Source organism: Archocentrus centrarchus, chromosome 14, assembly GCF_007364275.1.
Source record: "Archocentrus centrarchus isolate MPI-CPG fArcCen1 chromosome 14, fArcCen1, whole genome shotgun sequence".
Lineage (NCBI taxonomy): Eukaryota > Metazoa > Chordata > Actinopteri > Cichliformes > Cichlidae > Archocentrus > Archocentrus centrarchus.
The window spans coordinates 27,465,215-27,482,304 of NC_044359.1; the positions used below are offsets into that span (position 1 = coordinate 27,465,215).

At 43.9% G+C, this 17,090-nt stretch overlaps 1 protein-coding gene across 3 annotated transcripts in view; it reads left to right on the forward strand.

Annotated features, from left to right (window-relative positions):
* Positions 1–3,196: 3,196 nt before the first annotated feature.
* fam222ba (family with sequence similarity 222 member Ba) overlaps positions 3,197–17,090 on the forward strand; it is a 29,692-nt gene continuing 15,798 nt past the window's right edge. Inside the window, exon 1 of one of the 3 annotated variants that reach the window (XM_030745952.1) lies at positions 3,197–3,318. The gene's annotated coding sequence lies outside the window, so the exon portion shown is untranslated. Of the gene's footprint in view, positions 3,319–3,783; positions 4,514–17,090 lie in introns of those variants that run through there. The other 2 variants (XM_030745953.1, XM_030745954.1) reach the window with 2 other exon arrangements.

The window sequence follows — 17,090 nt, forward strand, 5'->3', positions numbered from 1 at the left end:
GGTGTCAGATGGAGATTTTCTCCGGCTTCTCTTTTTGATTTATTAATAACACTAGCTGGGATTAGATGAGCAATAACCGGCAGTTTCTGCACTAATAAGGAGAACTTGCTCCGCATGAGGAATAACAAAGAACTATAAGCACAAGCCACGGGGCATGTCAACAGGGAGCAGAGGTGGGAAAAAAACAATCTGTCAGTGCGTCGGAGCATCCATCACTCCATCACCGCTGATTGCAGTGAGAGGCGTGATGGGGCACAGCCGGCTGGCTTTCTCTCAAACAGCTGCTCCTGAACTTTATCACGCTGAGAACTCCAGCACAGACCGGCTATTTGTGAAGGATCCCACAGATTAATGAACGGATGGATGAATTTCCACATGTGAGAAATGAGAGAGTAGTGAGATTTAACTGTTACATTTTATGTGACGCCCTGAAGGTCCCCCAAGGTCCCTCGATTCAGCAATCACTGCTCGAGACGTCCTTGCTCCGACTGCTTTTTAAAAGAGGTGATTTAGCTCCCAAACTACCCATATAGGTCACACTGATGCTCTGATTGTAGAACCTCTCTCTCCGTGGGGGAGATAAAATGGGGGGGGAGGAAAAAAAAACTTTTATTCATTCTAGACTTGCAATCGATGGGACTTGTCTGTGAAGTGGATCAATAATGCCTCCCTTTGAAATCATCAATCACGTCAGTGGTGAATTTAAAAAGCGTAATTAGGAACAGCGTTCTTAAACATCCTGTATTGACGTCTTTTTTGGTATGGAGAAAGACACCATTCTGCATCATTAACTTTGTATTATTGCCTGATGGAGCCTGCTGCTGCTACTTCCCCACCTGCTGAACTCGGAGCGCTCTGTGTGATTGGGCTTTCAGACCAAATTCTCCCTTCTTTCACTTGCTGATGGGGGAAGTGAAGCTTGCAGGCCTAAATTGGCTGAAGTATTGTAATAAGCCCCCTCCATACTGGAGCTCAGGCCATGGCTTCACAATGCTTTGTATCAGAAATGTTTGTGGGCCTGAGCACGTGCAATTTTCTCTCTAATAATCTTATCTGATTACTTTTGTGGAGGTTCCAGTGTGACAAGACACTACATAGCTGTGAGCACACATTCTTAAGCTTTCCCAGCCAGCCACTGTCCTCAGTGTTGTCCATCTGTCTCTCTCTTGTAATAAAATGGTATCAATACTGCAGAGAGGGCAGGTGGGCGATTGTAATGGAGTAATTTATTTTAGTTGTCACAGAAATATAAGTCTTTGATTAGGGAGCTATACACATCAGGCTGCACAAATAGAACCTTTCATCAAATCACAAAGCATGTGACACTATTGACCAGGAGTCCTCTATCTGGGTTTTATCTTCTCCAACAAGATTCATAATGCAATATGTGAACAGCACAATGAGGCAAAATGCAAGCATAACATAGCTCATGCTCAAGGCAAATCTTGTGCCGGTCTTCCAGATGAGGAGCGAATTTCGGTCGGAGATGCGGCCGAACGAGCTGAGAGGTAAATGAAAGATATTCAGGGTTACAAATGACTGAAGTCAAACGACAAGCTGGGTGAGATATTCAACACATCCTCACCTCAAGGTTGCTCGCTGGCTTTTTTTCCTTGAAGCTGTTCAGGTTCAACTTTAAATATATAAATGAAATTTGAGACATCAAGATGGGAATATGCAGATGGGTGACTGAACTTTACTTTATTGGGCTAAAAGTCCAAAAATATGAAACACAAAACCTTAATATATTAATGTACTGACACGTTACAAGTGCATTTCCTACTGTGATGAGTATGAAAGTGATGAGAATCATGTGCCACAGTCTGAGAGATTTAGGGGCCAGTTGACTGACAGTGCTCTCCACAGCAGTCGGTAATAAAAGGTTTGCGGTGCATTATGAACATATGATACAACTTTCAGTCTCAGTCGTGTTCAGTTACTGAAGAAATGCTTAGATGCTTAACAGTCCTGCAAACTAGACACCTGTGACAAATTAAAGGAAAATCCACCATACAGTGTTGGGTAACAACGTGCTGTCAGCACAGCTTCAGCACATTTTCAGTGCACTAAAGCATTATTTCTGCATTCTCTCTGCACTGTCACAACACTCTGATATACTGAGCTACTTTAATGCTATAAAATACCTGCTATGCTGCTTTTACTGCAGTTAGTACAACGCGTTTAATCCAGTATCCATTTCTTCCGCTCATCATTTTTCGGGGTTGTGGGGACGCTCCGGGCCCCCCTGCATAACCCTGAACCGGATAAGTGGAAGAAGATGGATGGATATTTTATTTTATTTTATTTAACTTTTAACTATTCTGCTTATTTCAGCTATTTTGATACAGGTTGTGTTTAACTTAAATCTAACTGCTGTAACAAAAACATTTCCCAACTTTTTGGGATAAATAAATTATATCTCACCTCATCTCGACTCACCTTATCTAAGCTTATCTTATGTTGATGGTGACATAGAGGCTGAATGGAGATTTGGTGACTGTGAAGTCCGCAGCACATGATTCACTTTATTTTCATATTCCTGAATCCATTCAGTGAACACCTGTACTCTGTGGATGGGGCACTGTCAGAAATGGAACTATCAAAACAAAAGCTAAACAAAATAGACTTTTCAGAATAATATAATTGTGTATATACTTTATCATGAGGTTTAATGTCATTCCCAGTCTATGTGACTACTGTGTATTAGGTTATAAGGTAAAATATCAAATTCATATCAAAGTAACTTTGTGTCTGTAACAGTTTGTCTATAGCAGTGTAGTAAAAAGTACGCCAGATTGTTGTGGAGTGGAAGTAGACTACTGTGACATAGAAAACACAATTCAAATGCTGCACAACTGAAAAAAAAAAAGAAAAAAAAAAGCATTTAACATTATATGCTTAAAAATGTAACACAACTGATGACATTATATAGAGCTTACTGAGTACCATAACACCGAGTGATTCTTGCTTGGTCTACAGAGCTTGTTAACTTAGTCCGATTGCAGTGAAAAAAGACAGCTAAATGCTATTTTTATTCATTTATTTATTGGCATATGTGGGAACTATTTCATATAGTTCACCGATTTCGCCAGACGTCCAATCGCATTCAAGCTCGCTGTCCCTTTAAACCGCTCGAGCGTCCTGCGCAGCGCACGGCGCAGTCTGGAACGGTCCCACTTACGGCGCATGCGCCGGAAGTTGCTGCCGCAGACAGCAGCAACAGCAGTGATTCGGCAGCGCAGGGCAACGGGAGAAAATCTGTCCGTTTTAAACCATGGCGACGTGCTAAACGATGCCTTTCGCAGAGGTAAACGGAGAGTAAGTAGTTGTATCTTTATAACACGCCTGCTGCCCGATATCGTGCGCCATCCTCTGAAAGTGTGGCGTAAATATTAGGAAAGGTTGAGAAGGCAACAATGGGACTGGGGATGTTTCATACTGGCTGGCTAGGTTAGCTAGCCAGGAGCCTGGGCAGTCAGCTGGCACACTGACTGGCAACATACAGATTTATTGCTGCTGTACTGCTCTCCTGGATTGCCCGTATATCTACTGCAAAGCCTCTATCAAAGGCTTAAATCTCTTTGATGGTCCGCTGTATTTTAGTCTGGAAAAAGAGCCATCAATTCCTGATTAAAGCTGATGATAACTGAGAAACTAGGCTTGTGTTGTGTTGAGCTGGTTGGCTAGTTATATTTTGCAATGTGACAACCACCAGCGTGGATTAAGCAGAGCTGCATTTGCCTGCTAAATCACCATCACGCTCCTATCTTCCTCATTAGAAATGATGCAGATAGTTTTTGCGCATCTCAGGAGAAACTGTGAGTGATTTTCCGGTAAGAAGCCAAGCTGCGGATGAAGTTAGAAGTTCGGTTATTTTATTACTATTTGCTGCCTTCAAAGTTGCCTCCCGTTAGCTAGTGTCCGATATAATTATAAAAGCATTTGCCAAGGTTTGGAGTCTCGGCCGTCTCCGCTCGGTGTACGGATGCCGTGCGCCCTCCTGGCTCTCCAGGCGCGTCTGCAAATGGCACCTCTTAATGTAACGCCGCGGGAAAGTGTTTCCACCTGCAGAAGCAAGTGTTAAAGGTGATAACAAAAGGTTGACGTCACCGGGCTCGTCCTGATCCTGCCGCACAACCTCGACCACTGAGGAGGTGGAGTGCAGGAGGAGTAGTTTCAGAGGACGAGAGCGGCTTTTTTTTTTAAAAAAAAAATGCTAGGACGTCTAATGGTTCGTGTCTGGAAGGAAAAGGTCTATCTCTGATCAGATTTCGGGTATCCTAAGGGCGCACTTAACTAATGGGATCCTATCGACGTTTCTCCCCCTCCGAGCCCAGTCTTTACACCGCGGAATGTTAATGTTGCCACAGCCTGTCCGTGTTGTCTGTGGCTGCTCTGCTCTTATTGTTGTAATCGGTCTGTAATGTCATGGAGCTTGTGACGGATTTGCTTAAAAGGCGAGTCTGCTGTGACTGACTGGACTATGGAAGTTATCGGCTTTACGCTGCACATGGTAAGATGATAAAACTGTAATATCCAGAGATTAAAAAAGTGTTTTGTCTACATTTGCATGCCCGTTTTGAAGTAAAATAAAAAATCTGTCGTTATGTAAAAAAGCCTTTATCTCCTCTTTACCATGACAAAGGTGAGACTGTTTAGTGTATGGCAGCAGGGAGGATGTGCTCAGTGATATCCTGCGCTTACTCAAACAGGAGCCTCACATTACTTGCCCAGAAGTGCAGTTTTGCAATGTAGCTTTCTTCCTCTACATTTTCCAAAGAGCAGATAATTAAATTTCAGACCTTGTTGTCGGGGAAACTCGGGCCCCTAGACTTTTTGCAATTATCGTGTAGCAGGAACTCTCTTTGCATTGGGATGCTATGTTTCCCAGCGCAATGAAGATTAATTGGGGCTCAGCAGCAAATTACTATAAGGCCCCTGCCCATCTGTAAAATCCAGTTCACCTCTAATGACAGCAGTTATATCTGTGAATATGTGTGTGTGCCACTGGGTATGTGGTTATTTCTATTTCGGTCTGAAAATGACGTGTTTGCTCTTAGTTATAGAGGCTGCGGATAAGTCCAAATGTCAGGAGCACATGGTTCATTCGTTCATGTCATGCTGGTTAGCTTTGTAGAAAATTACAGCGTTCCAGCAAATTGAAATACCACTTGAATGTATGTGTTAATTAGATCTCTGCGTGCCTTTTCAAAGTGTCTCTCCTCCTCTGCCCATGAGTCATGTGCTGACTCTTTGACCTGTCACCACAAATCCAGAGTCTTTGCTGAGGGCAGACTGACAGAAAAGCAAAGTTTGCCTCATTTTTTTTTTCTCTTCTTTTTTTCCAGCCAGCCACTGACAAATTTGAACATATTGATCTACTCTGTGGGCAGAAGAGGGCAATTTCCTCTAAAATACTTGTGCAGCATCTTGGCTGCTATTGCCTCTCGGTTTACAGTGGCCTGCAAATGACAGAAACTATGGCAGGAATAAAAATACGTATTGTAGAGAACACACACACGATTGGAGGCTTTAGAGTACGTCGAGTGTGATTGTAATGCACACCTACGCAATTTTCTAGACACTATTCTTAAACATTGTTCTTGTAAACACATGGCAAAGCAGATATTAGTGAGTGACGACTAGCTTCACAAGGTTCAAACCAATCATTGTGAGCACCTCACACTGAAGCCCAGATGGTTTTGTGTTGCAGGACGTTCTCCATGCGACAGCCAAACTGTCTGATTCCCAACATTAGGCTTGTTTCAGACAGCAGTAATAAGAGGATAACATCAAAGCTCTGCTTTATTTCTAAGAGACTTCAGAGCAAGTCTATGAATAACAGATCACAAGGTACAAAGACTGAACCAGAGAACTTGAGCAGCTTTTATGTTTCAGCTGTTGTTGGGATTCACGGGGAGCTCATTAAAATACATTGATGAGGAACAGTCCCGATTCTCTGATTGTTGACTGTGAAATCGCTCGGCTAACCAACATATTTTCGATGCGATGATTTTTCTGTGCTGGAATGAGCCACTTTGGCTGATGCTCATTTTTTTTTTTTTTTTTTAATTTTATTCAAAGCCTGTGATTTGATGTAGCATTTTAGAGACTGTACTTGAAATGGAAATGTGTAACCATGTGCTCCGCCCCAATGCAATACATTTGTTCCTTTCATATTTTTCCCGCAGGGCCCTGTGTATGTTTAATTGCTCACAGGTGTTGTCAGTGAGTCTGATGCCCAACAGATTTTTATTTTCCTCACCCGATCGTTTTAGATGAGCAGGATTTGTTGAATATCATTCATTTGCTAAATAAGGCTGCCCCACCGCTCGGGTGCCGGGCAGCAGGACTGAGATTTCCCAGGTACCATTGATCTCCCTGCCAATTCCACCTTTCAGTTCTCCAGTCACCAGGGCAGCTGTCAGCCCATACTCACCCACTCAGCCACCCACCATTTGGAGAAACTCTCTCTGAGGCCACCCAATATCTTCTCAGCTGAATGAGTCTGGCTTTCAGACAGGGAGCAGATGTTTGGTAGCCTCTGTGAGAAAGTCAGGAGACTCAGTATGAGGGTCAAACGCAGGTCAGGCTGAGTGTAGAGAACTGCAGCCACATGATACATCCAGATCAAGTGTTTAGGACATGACGGGCAACTTCTGTAAATATCTGAGAAAAGAGACTGAACTGCAGGGCTGAGGCTGTGGGTCAGCTGTTTACATGGGATTCAGTTTAGTTCACGTGGGTTTTTATTTTGTGCAGTGACCGCAGGCGATAGGCTTGATATGAAGATACAGTTTGTCTTTGTTTGCTGCATTTTTGTGCATAGATTTGCATGCTAGCTGGCAGGTCCAATTAGGGCAAAAAAAAAAAAAAAAAGTAGCCCCACTCTTGCTTGGTAGTTTGCGTAATCAGCAAAGCTGAGGCCTTAAGCCAGGGAGTGATGTTACAAACACCAGGAGCAAAGGGCTTTCTGAAATTGTTATGTCTTCAGCTTGAAGGTAATCGTGGATGAATCTAAGCCTCACAGTGCCATTCACAGCAATAACAGCAGTTAGTGCAGCAGGATGAGCGGGGCTTGGTCTAGGACAGCATCTGTGTGATCAGGCTTGTCGGAGGCACTGCAGATGACGGGGTTGTTTATCCACCTCCATCTTCACAGGAACAGCAGAAGAGCAGGGCAGATACTGTTATCTGTTTATGGCACAAGATAAGGTCATCTCAGTTGGATCACTGACCCTCCACTGACACTCTCCGCCCCCAACGCCAAGTGCTCTGTAATAAGAGGTCGCCAGGCGAGTCCCATATCACTCTTAAGTGATCCTAATAGATGCCATTAGCATGTCCACGGTTATTGCTGCAGTTTTCCAACGACCATGCCAACTGTACATATCAGGGCATCATTATCCACCGACGGGGAGGCTCAGAGTCTGACCCAGTCTGTGGGGTCAGAAAGAATGCCACAACAAAGCACCAGTAAAGCTGTAGGGGATATCAAGTGGAGGGGATGGAGGGAGAGTGAGCTCAAAGTGTCATAGTTGGCGCAGACATTAGATAAAGCTAAGCTACGAGAGGATTAGAGAGGGAGGAGATGTAAAATGCTCTCGGCTAATTGGGCTTTATTTTTAATATTTCAGAGGGTTCATTAGACACTAAATTGGTGAAGTATTTCAGCTCTGTCTGTTGCCTGAGAGCCTTTTTGGGACGAGCTTTACAACCTGAATAATGGCATATAATTTTTGTTAAGGGCTTGTCATTGAAAATAGAACATAGTGGTACATGAAGATTCTATCTTTTCCCCTCTTGTTACAAGGTTAGATTTCATCATCACCCCCCCCACCCCCACCCCCACCCCCCCCACCCCAATATAAGCCTAGTTGTAGGCTTATATTCTTCAAATTGACAAAGCAGTGAATGCCTGTGTCAGAGCATGTGGGGCTCGGAGGCTCGCTCTGGGTGCTGGGAAGGGATGTAGGCTGTGCTGAGAGAGCTGTTGAGGAGAGCGGTCAGTGCACAGCACTTTGCCATGACCCTCCTCAGCTTATCATCAGTTACACCACTTCTCCGGGCCTCAGTGTGTGGGTGTGTTTTTTCTGTGTCCGTGCAATGTGCTGGAGAGCGAGCGGTGCTTAGAATGGGGTCCTTTATAACCTCCTAACCCTCTGGTCCTGTTTGCATCCATTGTTGGCCACAGTGAATGGTATCTCCGTGCCTTGAAAAGTAACCAGATGACATTCTTCCTGTTGTTCAAAAGGGCCCGGGGCTCTGTTGTAAAAAGCATCTGAAAGGATAGGCTAAGACTGTGACCTTCAGAGGCTAATCTCTGGCATGTCATTCAGTGCCTATTTGAAGCAAATGCAGACCTTTCTCCCTGATAGCAACGTACCCGTTCAAACAAAGCAGAAATTCTTCATCGTTTTTCAACACTTAGACTTTAAAAACAGTCAGGTTAGTTTTTCGTTTTTTTCCCTTCCTGAGCCACCTTCTCTTTAAAGGGGACAAGAGGATGTTTTGTAGCAGCTGAACTGAATCGTTATTCCAGACAGGCAGTGTGTCTGACACCTACATTGTCCAAACAGTCTCTCCAGCCTGTGACTGAGCCCTCTGTACACAGACCTGTGGCATCAGCAGCCCCTCTGTACTGAATGCTGAAATACCGCCGCTGCTGTGAAAGCAGTGGGGATGAAATGCACTTAGTGAGACAGTAAACATCGGTGGAGCTTTCTAACTATCTTACGTTGTTTATGTCTCCTCCTCCTCCTCTCCGGTGTATTTGCTGTCTTCAGCTGGCTGAGTTTCCTGGAATGTGCAGAGATGCAGTTGTCGCTCTGTGGGGTGGTGGTGGGGTTGTTGGCTTTAATCACAGTTCATAGTTCAACTCTGTAGTTGGACTCAACTGAACAGCAATCAGACAAGAGTCACATTATTCTGCTGAACTCGAAGGCCGCACTTGATGTAGCTGATTATCTTCACAGAGTTTTATTATGAAGTTTGCTCTTTGCTCAATTGATTCTTATCTTTTTTTTTTTTCTTTTTTTTTTCCTCTTGTACATTGAGTTTTCAAAACGTGCTTTGAACCAGAACCATTGCATTTCTGACAACACTTGAAAAGGAGCAGCCTTCACAGCATGATACAATATTGTTGTACAGTTGTAAAGTTTTTATCTTTAATGATTCCCTCTTTACCAGATGCTTTCAGTCCACACCTAATGAGACTTTACCATTCATCTGTTCAAGGGGATTTGCTTTTCAGCAAAATGCACTTTACTGGCATTGAACCGTCTTTGTGCTTGTCTAAATGATCTCTGAGAGCAGGCCGCCGAGCGAAATGTTTCCTCTGTGCTTTATGTGTTTAGCTCTGTGCCACCTGTATGGGGTTAAGACTGGGGTCAGACCTCTTGCAGAAGCCTGTTGTCTGGGTTCCCGTTTTCGGGGGGCTGGATTGTGCTGTGGACTGACATAAAGAAGAAAAAGCTGTATAGGGCCTCTTTTGTCAGGCATCTTTCAACAATAAATGATTGGCATATCTCCTGCCATTTCCCCCTTTTGTTTGTGGCCATTGAGTTTGAGAGCAAATAATGAAATTGACCATTATGTGAGATTTGTTTGCATCCCGTGCGCGCGTGTGTGAGCACATGCACACACATAAAAAGGCGAGGTTGTTTACAAAGGAAGCATTGGATTAGAAAAGGAAAATGTCAACTTTTATCATGCTGCTGCACAACCATTTTGCATTAGTCAGAAAATATCCCCTGAAGTAGTGTAACATCCGCAGAATGTGATTGAGATGGAGGGGGAGACAGGGTGGGAGCAAAGGAAGAAGGGTGGGCCACAATTTGAAAGGCATACTTGAAAGTACTCGTGTGTAAAGAGTCCTGAGGCAGGTCATGTTGCTGTGTGACAGAGAAGCATTCGTCTTGCTGTATATCTGACGTCCCAGGGTCTCATTGCGAGGGCTTGCCTTCGCTGCGTGTCGGCTTTCTGTAATTAATAGCCAGTAGCCCGCTTACCCCATCAAGGGACCAGGTGCTGCTTAGATCTGCTCTGGCATGGAAAGACAGCAGATAAGCCGGTCGTGGGTTTCACAGTTATCAGGATAAAACCCACAGATGTCACCAGCCTCTCTATATAACTCAGCTGATTGTGTACATATAAACACAAAGTTGTAGACCCCAAACAAAGAGATGAATTTTAGCGGTGCACCACTGATGGATGGCTTGTTGGTAAAGGATGCAGTTCATTTACTCTATTTTGTGTCAAGCACCATTGTACTCATGTCCTGTGCTGTTTAGCAGGGCTTGCGGCCCTGACAGATTGCCATCCCGATGGGGAGATTTACCCAGCCAGCACTGCCAATGGCACTGACACCATCATTAGACTTTGATCAGCTGCATTCTGCAAGGGGAAGAAGAGAGAGTAATATTCTTGATCTAATTACTAGGAGACATTTCAGGCAGTGTAATGTGTGATTTAACCTCTTGTCAGAGGCTATAAAAGGAAGCTGGGTTAATCTTCCTGGCAACCTCTTTTCCACGCAGGGGAGAGTGCCTTTAAATTTCCTTTTCCCAGGAAGCTATTAAAAACCAGCATCCCAATGTGGTATGCTAACACTATTTCTGCTGGCCTTCTACTTAAAATCTCTCAAAGCAAGAGTTCTCTGACCTTTTGAATGTTAGCAACAGCTGGTTTGCAGGAACTCGTGCATTTGCAGAATTGCAGGAACCACAAAAACGCTGTCCTTTGACTTCTGTATGCTTTCTCCAAATGGATTGTTTTGCAGCCTCCTTTGTTACTCTCCCTCGTTCTCTCTCCCTCTCCATCACCACCCACACACTGCAGCATGATGAGTGCAGGGGACTTGATTGAACAAATAGATTGTAAGTGGAATCAAGGGGTTTGGGTTAATCAGTCAAACATAGTTAAACAATTCTTTGGACATGAAGGGATTAGTCTTGCCTGCGTTGAGCTCATCAGAACCAATTCTCCCCAGTGCTGGCTAGGCTTTTAGGGCCAAGGGCCATGGCCTCTCTGGCTCCATGGAGAACCACACACGCACCCCTCAGCATGCTCCATTGCCTCTGAATGCCCCACCACTCTCCTCTCCCTTTGTTACAGAGTACAATTGGAATGATGGATTAGCAAATTAAATGCAGACCTTTCTATTCATGGCTATTCCCGCTTAAAGTCTCATTCACTGGATCTGTCTCAAACCTGCTTTAAAATGGTTACCAGGTTCATTCCGTGTCCTCTAATTCCTTCACAAACATGTCTTTTAACCTTAAACATTTTGGGAGAAAATGGTCCACTGACTCTTTCCCAACAGAAAGAGCGCTCTGTATCTTTTTTTTACAGGATCACTTCCTGTGCATTTTCTTCCCTCCTTTTTTTTTTTTTTTTTTTTTTTTTTAAACTGAGTACTGATCACACTGATAGGAAGTGGCCCTGATATGATGATGTGTTGGCAAACGCAGTGTACACAGCTGCAGCCAGCCTGAGCCTGCTCTAAATTAACTGTCACTGTCTTTTCCACGTTCCTAAGAGCAGAGCACCGACCCTGTTGGCCCACAGATGCAGATTGTACTTTTTCTGATATCATCATGTTATTTTACAGTTTTAATTTATGAGATAATTGGATTTTAGTCACTCACATTCCTAATATATAGAAGTAGTAGTTTCTCTAAGATTTTATGATATTTAAATTTATTTGTTACTGTGGGTTAAAACAGTGCAACCACTTAGTCTTGGGTTGTGTCCCTGTCCCCATGCTTTCATGAGCTTTGGAAATAAATTTGCATTTGTTGTTGTTGTGTGTTTTTTTTTTTTTTTTTTTTTTTTTTTATTTATTTTATTTTAACATAAATCCATCCATTTATTTATTTTCTATTGCTTATCTGAGTCCAGTCATTGGGGCACCAGTCTAAGCAGAGAAGCACAAACCTCCATCTCCCTGTTCACCTTCTCCAGCTTATCTGCGGGGTACAGCGAGGCGTTCCCAAACCAGCTGTGAAATATAATCTCTCCAATATGTGCTGGATCTGCTGTGGGTCCTCCTCCCGGTAGGAGGACCAGGTTTGCACAGAAGTCCAATAAAGGAACACTACTTGGGTTCAGATTGGGCAGGCTGCTCCTCACAGTCACACCCTTCCAGGTTATCACTGTCATTGCCCACGTGTGTGTTGAAGTCTCCCAGTAGGACAGTGGAGTCCCCAGATGGGGCACTCTCCTGTACCCCACCCAGTGATTCTAAAAAGGCTGGACACTCTGAACGGTCAGTAGGTGAAGACATTGACAGGCTTTAAATAAGTCAGTGAACCAATGAGTTACAAATATACTATCTCTATCTGCTGCCTCTAACCCAGGGCAACTTCACATTGGAACAGAGTCTAACTCCTCTCCGGAGCCCGTGTTGTGTGTTGAGGTGAGCCCGACTATATCTAGTCGGTATCCCTCAACCTCACGCACTAGCTCAAGCTTCTTTCCCACCAGGGCGGTGACGTTCCATGTCCCAAGAGCTAGTTTCAATAGTTGGAGTTCAGCCCACCGGGCCTCAGCCCTCAGCCACTGCCTGACTCACAAAACACCAGTCTCTATGGCACATCCTGTGATGGTGGACCCACAGGAGAGCAGGCCCTGCTAGGTTACACCCAATCAGGTCCCATGGGCTAAGGCCTGGCCACCAGGCAGTCTCTCTTGAGCTTCCTCCCAAGGCCAGGCTCCAGGGCCCTGGTAACCCTATCCCAGGCAGAGTAAGCTGGTTCTTTCTTCTGTTTTTCACAGGAGTTAATTATTCTCTATGTAGCATAAGTTATGCTTTCCATTGTTGTGTAGATGACTTGACGTTATCAACTTAGGAGAATCTATCTGTATCTATATCTGTATCTCTTTCTTAAAAATTCTTATGCTGCATTCTGAAGTTTTAAGGTTGCACTTTTTTGTCTGTTTACCACTGAAGCGATAACACAGTGCCTTCCTATCTCTCGCTGCCTCTCTCCCACAATTCCTCCTCCAGTGCGGTGTGGGGGGTGGATTGCTATGCTCTGTAGAGACCCCAATTAGCAGGACAAGCAGGCCTGCTGAAGGTCACTCCCAGTGCTTTGGTGTGAGAAAAGAGGAAGGCTGGGCCGGTGAGGAGTAGCTCTGGTAGTGTCGGGGCTAAGACTCTCAGCTGGATCCCAGAGTTCTCACACAAAAACCTCACTTTCTTAACCTCCACAGCAGTTTGCATATTCTCCATTTTTTGCATTGCATGGTATTAGCAAAAAGTTGCTGAGGGTTTTGCTAAAGGTCAAGTGTTCTCGGTGGATTGTCATACTATACTGTGACCATATCTGAGAGATCCATTTGTCATTAGCGCCAAAGTCCCCTACTTCATCAGCCCGTGTCTGGTGTCGGCTATCTCAGCCTGATTGATGGCTCTGTCCTTATTGCAGGGAACTGGGGTCGATGGCAAAAAATTTGCTGCTGGGTGCATTAATGCTGTGTTCAATGGCATAGACCTTTGAGCATGCCTCATCAGTCTTGAATCATTGGATGGCCACAGGAGATCTGTATGAGCAGGCATGATGCAAGACCGCGAGAGAGGGAGATGGGGACAGGAAAAGGAGTTTTAATCAGCTGGGTTAACTCTATTACTCATATGACTTTGTGTCACTGCTACAGGCTACAAGAATATATTTAAATATTTTAAGTTAAGCTTCAGAACCCAAAAAGTTTTATGGTTGAAGATTCATTTTAATATTTATGTCAACAGAACTAAAGCAGACAGTGCAGGATATTTGAATCTTGTCCTGGGCATTCTTTCAAATATTCAGTATACTGCTGTCAGGGAGGATGCACTGATTCTGGGCTGAGCCAATACCAATGTTTACCAGTGTTTTCAGTTTGTTTTTGTTATTTACTCCCACTTTGTGATAAGGAAACAAAGAAATCTCCATTATAAGATTTTTTATTTATTTATTTTTTTTTATCATTTTAAAGTGATTTGTGTCTTCATCACACCATGTTGGAACATTTAGCCAGCTCAGAATTGAACAACAGTTAAATATAAGCTATTATCATGAGTAATTGTCCTATTTGCAGATATTAACTATCAGTCAAGAAGGTAAATACTGGATGATACTGCTTTACGTTTGGTGCATCTCTACTACTGTTAATACCGGGATAATTTTTTTTAAAGAATGCATTTCTTTTGAGAAATGCCCTTTTGAGTTGTTTTTCTGCAAAATATCCCTTAAATAAAAGAGGCTCCCAAATATCCCACGTTGACAGGTATGTTATATTTCTTAAATAAAACTGTTTAAAATGGGTAAGAGGTAAGTTAACTCAAGGTCTGTTTTGTCACAGAAAATAGTAAATCTAAAAGTATCTGAATCGAAGTTAATCAGTCATTTAATTTAATATTCATAAAATAGTTTTGTGTTTGATTATGACATTTGGCCTGTTTGCTTTGGTATTGTAGAGATTGTTGATTGTTTGTATAATAAACCAGTACCTGTGTGGGAGTAAAAACTCTGGAGCCATGACAACACCAGTATACACCAACAGAGTGTGTGTAGGCTCACAGTCAGACAGGCAGACGGAGGAGCCCTCTCAGCCTGGGAGGGCCAGATGTTCCCATGCAGACACAGAGGTGATATGTTTGCCATGCCGGGCCTGTGTTTGCCTGGCTCTCCACAGAGTCACCGGCTGGCTGCCCGGTACCCCGAGCTGTTGTGTGCTGGGGAAATAGCTGGGGGTGGAGAGGCGCGCACATAAACTCTGGAGATGAAGGAAAACTGCAAATGCCTTGTGTGTCGCCAGGGGCAAAAGAAGCACATCTCGCATCTTGAAGGCCAGGCTGAATGTTAGAGCTGCCATGGAGGCAGCTGACCTTCCCAACCTTTAATAGACACAGGAGGGACACGGATCAGCTTTTACTGAACACATACACAACATTGTTTGGAGCTGGGAAGTGGGAATCTGTTTTTGACATGTATGACTGCACTTGTCAATGCAGCAGACTCTTTTCCCCAGATCTGTACGTCGCCACCAGACCTGCATCTCAGTAATCCACTTTTCCCTGCTAAACCAGAGAGCCATAAAAACAACTTTGACCTGCATTAGAGAAATCTGCCACGAAATCTGAAACATGTTGCAGTGTTTTCCACATATAGAGCTTCATTCCACACATCACTTTAGTAGAGGACAATCATCTGTCTTATTCTGAAAGTTGGCTTCAACATCCTATTGTGGTGGTCTTCATGTTCTTTAGCTGCCTCCCAGGAGAGTCTGTTTTTCCTGATGTTGGACAGATTCCGACTTCACTTTTGCGGACTGCAGTCGGGGACGGTAGTCCTTGTTTTGATCTGGATATCTGTTTTGAACTGGAGGGCCAGTCTAACTAGAACCTGCAGCAGGTGCCACAATGTTGAGCTCATTGGGCTGCAGAGCAGAATGAGGATTACCATCACCAGCTGCGGTTTAAGACCATAGGGTTGGAGTCTGTCCCCTAGGTAAGAAACTGACTGAAGAGGTAGCTGAGTATTGCTTGATTATTTATTATCTGTACAGTAATACTAACTTTATGGTGCATAGATGTGTGCATGCATGAATGCCTCATGCCCCAGCCCCAACTACCACCTACGTCTGTTGGTCACAGAGCCTTTAATTGCTTTATGGTAGTGTATAAACGGCATACAGCATACCAGAGTTTATGATGAAGTTCTAGTTCACTCATTCTTTAAAGGTTCATTAATTGTAGTGTGGCCCTGAGTTATTGAAGCATCAGAAGCTTTAAAATTACGGATATTCTTTCACCACTTGGTGCTCATAAGCTTTTCACAAGCCACGCTTAAGCCTTTATGGTATCCAAACCTAGCATGTGAGAAATGTGACCGCATTAAATAAGAAGAATTCTTGTAAACATAGTTGCCGTATAGAGCAGTAAAGCAGAATTGTTGAACAGAGTTTTCCTGCAGAGTTGGATCAGACATACGTCTAATTAAAGTTCTTTCTTTATGTGTTTGTATTGGTGTATATACAGCTCATATGGGAGAGAGGCCAGTTAGCACAATGGCACAGTGGATAAATCTCTCACAGAAGGCCTATGTAACACTGGAAGCTGTTTTTGTGCGTTAAGCCCTTTTAGGATGATTTGTGAGAGTCAGCGCTTGCACAGTTCTGCTTAGCAGAGCTGCTCTGACCCCGCACCCCCCTAAATCAGTCCAGCCCTTGCAAACAGGCCAGGGCTGGTTAATACTGGGTCAATAATATGGGGTCTGAGTAGGACAAACACACAGAAACTTAACTTTTTTCTCTGTTAAACACAGCATACATGTCAATAAGAAGGCAGCAGATATACAGAGGAGGTCATTATTTCTGCAGGGGGAAATCACTAGTGCATAATGTATATGTGTATGTTGTTTTCGTTGCATGCACTCCTGTGTGTGTGTGTGTGTGTGTGTGTGTGTGTGTGTGTGTGTGTGTGTGTGTGTGTGTGTGTGTGTGTGTGTGTGTGTGTGTGTGTGTGTGTGTGTGAGGGAGAGCTGGGTGAACAGCTGCATTGATTTGGTTTTGTTTGCTGTGTACTCTGAGCAGAAATGTAAGCCGTGGGAACACCTGGAGAGTAGGGAAAATGGGAGAAGAGGTGGTGGTGTCAGCTCTGCTCCTGGCTCTGCACCAAGCATACATGGATACACACACACACACACACACACACACACACACACACACACACACACACACACACACACACACACACACACCTCACATGTGTGAGGGCAGCCTGGGATCCCAATCAGCAGCACTTAACAAAGCTTTCCTCTTTCTGCCTTTAATCGCAGGCTCAATTTGTCACTGGGGTGTCCAATTTCTGATAAGCGCTTTGACTGAGAGAGGAGAGGTGGGGAAGAACACAAAATGGATGCACCTGCTAACAAATGAAATCAAACCACTCCATCTTCATTTCCCCCTTTTCCACCAGCTGGAACAATGCTGCGTTGCTTTAGCTCTCGGCACATTGAGTTATTTCCCACTAACTGGAGTTATTTCTCCCCACTAACCAGCTATATAGCCTGGCTGACTTAGTCAGTTAGGCAGAATGGGCTAAGCCT